Genomic DNA, 6163 nt, shown 5'->3' on the forward strand with positions numbered 1-6163 from the left:
ATTTTTTATACATAACCCCCAATGTTCTATGTAATAAATGTGAGGCAATGGTAAGAGTTGCATTATCTACTGTGGAGAGTCAGAGAATAACAGAGAATAGAGGTGCAAATGAGTGCAAAATTAAATTAACTACAGATGCAAAGGAAGAGGATTATCAAAAGCAAGGGACCAGAAGAAATGAACTATGAATTGAAGTCATACGTAAGTTTCATTTTGTGTCTTTGTAATGAGTGTGGGTGAGTCTGTGAATAGTTGTAGATGCAGGAGGTTGGGTAACAGCATTTTGTTTTTGGACCCACACAGCACCAATTCTTGGACAAGCCCTACGTACAAGCAATAAACATTTTTGTTCACACAAAATATAAGACTGTTGATGTTTATAGTGCACTGAAGAAACATACTTAATTAACAGAGACATTAGGCAAAATACCCAAACCAACGTCTTACTTACCAATCTCTCTTCTATATGTTCTGGGAAAATCTGCCATTGGTCTGGGATTAAAGGATTGGTATATATTATATTTGCACTTGGTGTGTTAGTCTGCACTTCCATATTTAGTAAGGGGGTACACTCACCCCTCCAGTACTAGCTAGCTGGATTTTGGACTTTTACACTTGGACTTTTTTCATTTTACCTATGTGCTTTTGAGAAGTCTAGCATTGTTCTTATTTTTCATTTTTATAATAAATAATAATTTTTTATATTGATTCATATAAATCCATGAAGTCCTTTCTAGCCTCCAGGAACCTTATGTGGGGAATGCTATCCCGACTAAATTAGCATACTGCCAACAAACCTCAGAACCGTGAATTTAAGGCTCTGTTTAAGGTGAGCACAACCATTATCACCTGTATTATATTTATTCTCCATACAATACCACCTATGTGGTTTATTTCTGTTTGCTCTATATGCTCAGAAGAACACCGTTTGGGACAAAGGGGTGTGTTGCTGCCTCAAAATCAAAAAGGAGATACTTACAGAGCCAATATCATATAGGCTCCAATCCATGTGAGTGGTTTAAGCCATTTGTCATCATTACTCACTTTTATTTTTGTAAACCATCTGCACTATATTCTCTTTTTTGCTGTTTTGTATGTACATTTGGATATATATTTTCAAGACTGTCACTGTACTGGAGGGGTGAGTGTACCCCCTTACTATTTATACTTATTATAGCGCTCCACTTGTTGGTATATAGTCTATACCTCTCTTTTTTTTAATATTGTGGATTAGGGTATTCCACTTTTTGTGTTGAGCTGCTTCTTTTATTCAGGCACTTACCATCTCCATAAGGGATAGCTTTTTTGTGTGTGCACTTCCACATTTGCTCAGCACTTGATTAAAACATTTGTAGCATGTGATAGAGATTGATATATTCAATCTACTTATACTTGAATTATCTCTTTACATAGAAATGTGCACTTAGCACTTTTCTCCTAAAACCGTGTTTTTGGTATCTTACACTTTGGTGGGGTTGACTAGAGGCAACAGTCTAAATGCTGCACTTGATAGGCAGTGTACATTATAAGTTGATAGCTACTTGCAATACAGAGACATTAGAGTTTACTATTGGAAAACGAGTAGCCTAATATGAAAGTCCCAGTATATTTTCTATACTATGACATCTGAAATCCAGAAACGATATAGCTACAACAAACAAATATTAATGTGATTAATGTACAGAGAAGGCCCCCCGTGAATGAATTGTCTCCCATAGTCATAACCAGTGTGTGTTATACAGAATGTGTTATATCAAGGATCTCATAGATTGATATGATTTAGTACTTTCTAAAATACAAACCACTCCCAGTCCACACTTTATTAATCTCACCTTCTTTTCAATATTTATCACACACTCTGAACCATGGGTCGTCAACCTGGTCCCTACCGCCCACTAGTGGGCGTTTTAGGATTCCAGGTGGGCGGTAGGGATTTCCAGGTTTTGACGCCCGGCGGGTTCCAGCGACTGGGTACCGCCGTGACCATTTGCAGCCCCGGCCCGCGCGGCAAACCGCCGGGGCCGCATATGGAAGTGTCCATCGGGTGGCCCATGCTGTCAGGGCCACCCGATGGATGTGGATTGTGAGGGGGCCCGGTCAGCGCTGGGCGCTTTAACAGCGCGACCGGGCCCCCTGTGATGACATCACAGAGCTGGGAGGAAGTGATTCCCCGGTCACTCCTCCCAGCTAAAACTGAGAGCCGCGCGGGAGGAACACCAGGGAGTCAGAGTGGGAACTCTGACTCCCATCCACCTGAGCCACCACTGGACCCCAGGGAAAGTCACCCTCCTGCACCTTAAAGGTAGGAAACAGGAGGGTGACTTAAATATAATGTGTGTGTGTCTTTGTAGGTATGTCTTGTGTGTGTGTGTCTTTGTATGTCGTGTGTGTGTGTCTGTCTGTATGTGTCTTTGTATGTATGTCTTGTGTGTGTGTATGTGTCTGTCTGTATATATGTGTGTCTGTCTGTATGTGTCTTTGTATGTGTGTATGTATGTATGTGTGTCTTGTCTTTGTATGTGTCATTGTATGTGTGTCTTGTGTGTGTGCATGTCTGTGTGTGTCTGTTTGTATGTGTGCCTGTCTGTGTGCTTGTCTGTGTCTTTGTGTGTGTATGTATGTGTGTATGTGTGCCTGTCTGTGTGTCTGTATGTGTGTGTCTTGTATGTCTGTGTGTGTGTATATGTCTGTTTCTGTTTTAAATTAAGAAATTCCAATGAATTTCCATTTGAAATAATCACAAACGCATGCCTCGTCTAGAAGTTTTCACAACCTAAAAATGTGAATTATTCCAGCCATATTGTCAACGCCATTCTGATATAAACCTCTTGGATATGTCTGCTTTGCTAGAAATTACATCTTAGAACATTTATTTGTCATAGATAACCTCTGTGCCTCCATCTGCAGTAAAAGCCCGTCTGCACTTTGGGACAGACAATAACCAGAAGCCTTAAAAGCCATACAAAAACACAGTCATTGAAAATAAAAATGACCAGAGGAGTGCCATCTTTCGATGACGCAATACACAGCCTATCAAAAGTGAAATAATAAAAATAAGTCACCCTCCTGCACCTTAAATGTAGGAAACAGGAGGGTGACTTAAATATAATGTGTGTGTCTGCATGTGTGGGTGTCTATGTATGTCTTGTGTGTGTGCATGTCTGTGTGTGCATGTATGTGTCTTGTGTGTGTCTGTATGTGTGTGTGTGTATGTGTCTTGTATGTGTGTCTTGTGTGTGTATGTGTATGTGTGTCTGTATGTGTGTCATGTGTGTATGTATGTGTTGTGTGTGTCTGTATGTGTGTGTGTGTGCGTGTATGTGTCTGTATGTGTCTGTGTGTGTGTATGTATGTGTGTCTTGTGTGTGTGTGGGTGTCTGTATGTGTGCCTGTATGTGTGTGTCTGTATGTGTGCCTGTCTGTTATAGTGGGCTACCTAGCTCAGCCTTCATACTGGGCATTGCTACAAGGAAGGTTAAAAAAAATAGAAAAAAGGGAAAAAAAGGTGGGGAGGAGAATTGAGGAGGGAGAGGAGATGAGCTGACGCACAAATGAGAAATCATATGCGCAAACAGAGAAGTCGTCTGAATATCACTGAAAGAGACCTTCGTTTGTTCCTTACGAAAATCGAACCAGATATCAAATATTTAGTCTCGCAGCATCAACCTCAAGGATCTCATTAATCACTAGTAAAGGTAATTTCAATTTACTTTATTGTTTTCTCATTAAACTTTATAAAGTTAAAACCTTATAAACCTGCATTAAGTAGAAATAAAAAGATAAATGTACGTACATTTTTTTTTTTTTTTTTTAAACACCCTCCTTTCTAAAAAAATATTCTGCATTTGCGCGAAAACTGGTGGGCGGTAAAGAAATTATTTCAACCAAAAAGATGCATTAGTGGGCGGTAGGTAAAAAAAGGTTGACTACCACTGCTCTGAACTATAATGAAAAAAAAACAACACAGAAATACAGATCAGCATTGGACTGGTCATTTTTAATTGGTCCATTTTTGGATAATTAGCAGTTATTAGAAGATGTTTATATTGATCATTGTGTGATAGTTTGATCAAACATTTTCAATAGTTTTTGTAAAAAGTAGATCTTGTCCTAATTTATAAGGTTGCTAATTTGTGTCAGTTTAGTTAAGCCAGTGGTAGTCAACCTTTTTCTAACTACCGCCCACTAATGCATCTTTTTGGTTGAAAAATTTTCCTTACCGCCCACCAGTTTTCGCGCAAGTGCGGAATATTTTTTTCGAAAGGAGGGTGTTTTAAAAAAATATAAATGTACGTTCATTTATCTTTTTATTTCCAATTAATGCATTTTTATAATGTTTTTAACTTTATAAAGTTTAATGCGAAAACAAAGTAAATTGAAATTACCTTTACTAGTGATTAATGAGATCCTTGAGGTTGATGCTGCAAGACTAAATATTTGATATCTGGTTCGATTTTCGTAAGGAACAAACGAAGGTCTCCTCTTTCGGTGATATTCAGACGACTTCTCTGTTTGCGCATAATAGGATTTCTCATCTGTGCGTCATCTCCCCTCTTCTCCCTCCTCAATTCCCCTCCCCACCTTTTTTTTTCCCCCTTTTTTTTAACCTTCCTTATAGCAATGCCCAGTAGGAAGGCTGAGCTAGGTATCCCACTATAAAAGACTGGCACACAGGTCCGCCATCAGGACATGACAACCGTGACAATTGTCACGGGCCCGGCGGCCCTGGGGGGCCCTGGCCCCACGTGTATCAGCGGAACTGCCACCGGTGCATCTGCACCAGGGCCCACACGCTTATGGGGCCCATCAGGTGGCCCAAGCATTTAGGGCCACCCAATGGGCCCTATTATCTTCAGGGGCCCGGTCAGCGCTGTAATAGCGCGACCGGGCCCCTTTAAAAAAAAAAAAATGCAGCTCGTCACTTCCTCCCAGTTTACTCCGCGCGGGAAGGAGGAGAGAGAGGCCGCGAGGAGAGGCAGCCGACTCACATCATCCCCAGCCACCCTCCTGCGACGAAATGGTAAGGAAGAGAGGAGGGTGGCTGAAAATGAGGTGTATGTGTGTATGTCAGTGTATGTGTGTGTATGTGTATGTCAGTGTATGTGTGTGCTTGTGTATGCCTACGTATGTATGCCTGTGTGTGTATGCCATTGTGTGTATGCCATTGTGTGTATGCCATTGTGTGTATGCCAGTGTTTGTGCACTGTGTGTATGCATGTGTGTATGTCTGTTTTAGTATTTGTATCTGTTAGTGTGTGTGTGTGTATTCCTGTGGGCAGGATTTGGAGGCTTGCCCTGTGGGCGGGCTTAAAGGGGGGCCCAGACCTTGAGCTGATGGCGGCCCTGCTGGCACACATACATACAGACACACAAGACACACATACAGACAGGCACACATGCAGACACACAAACAAACATACAGACAGGCACACATACATACAGACACACACACACAGGCACACATACAAAGACACACACACATACAGACAGACACAAGAAACATATACATACAAAGACAAGACACACATACATACACACATATATACAGACACAAGAAACATATACATACAAAGACAAGACATACATACACACACATATATATATAGATATACAGACACACACACACGACACATACAAAGACATACATACAAAGACACACACACACACAAGACATACATACAAAGACACACACACACACACAAGACATACATACAAAGACACACACACACAAGACATACATACAAAGACACACACACACACAAGACATACATACAAAGACACACACACACACACAAAACATACATACAAACACACACACACAAAACATGCATACAAAGACACACACACGACATACATACAAAGACAAGACACACATATATACAGACATACACACAGACACAAACAAGACATACATACAAAGACAAGACACATGTATACAGACATACACACACACGACACATACATAAGACACACATACAAGACATACATACAAACACAAGACACATGTATACAGACATACACACAAGACACATACATAAGACACACATACAGACACACACACACACACAAGACATACATACAAAGACAAGACACATGTATACAGACATACACACACAAGACACTTACATAAGACACACACAAGACATACATACAGACACACACA

The sequence above is a fragment of the Pelobates fuscus genome, chromosome 1, assembly GCF_036172605.1.
Source record: "Pelobates fuscus isolate aPelFus1 chromosome 1, aPelFus1.pri, whole genome shotgun sequence".
NCBI classification, from domain to species: domain Eukaryota; kingdom Metazoa; phylum Chordata; class Amphibia; order Anura; family Pelobatidae; genus Pelobates; species Pelobates fuscus.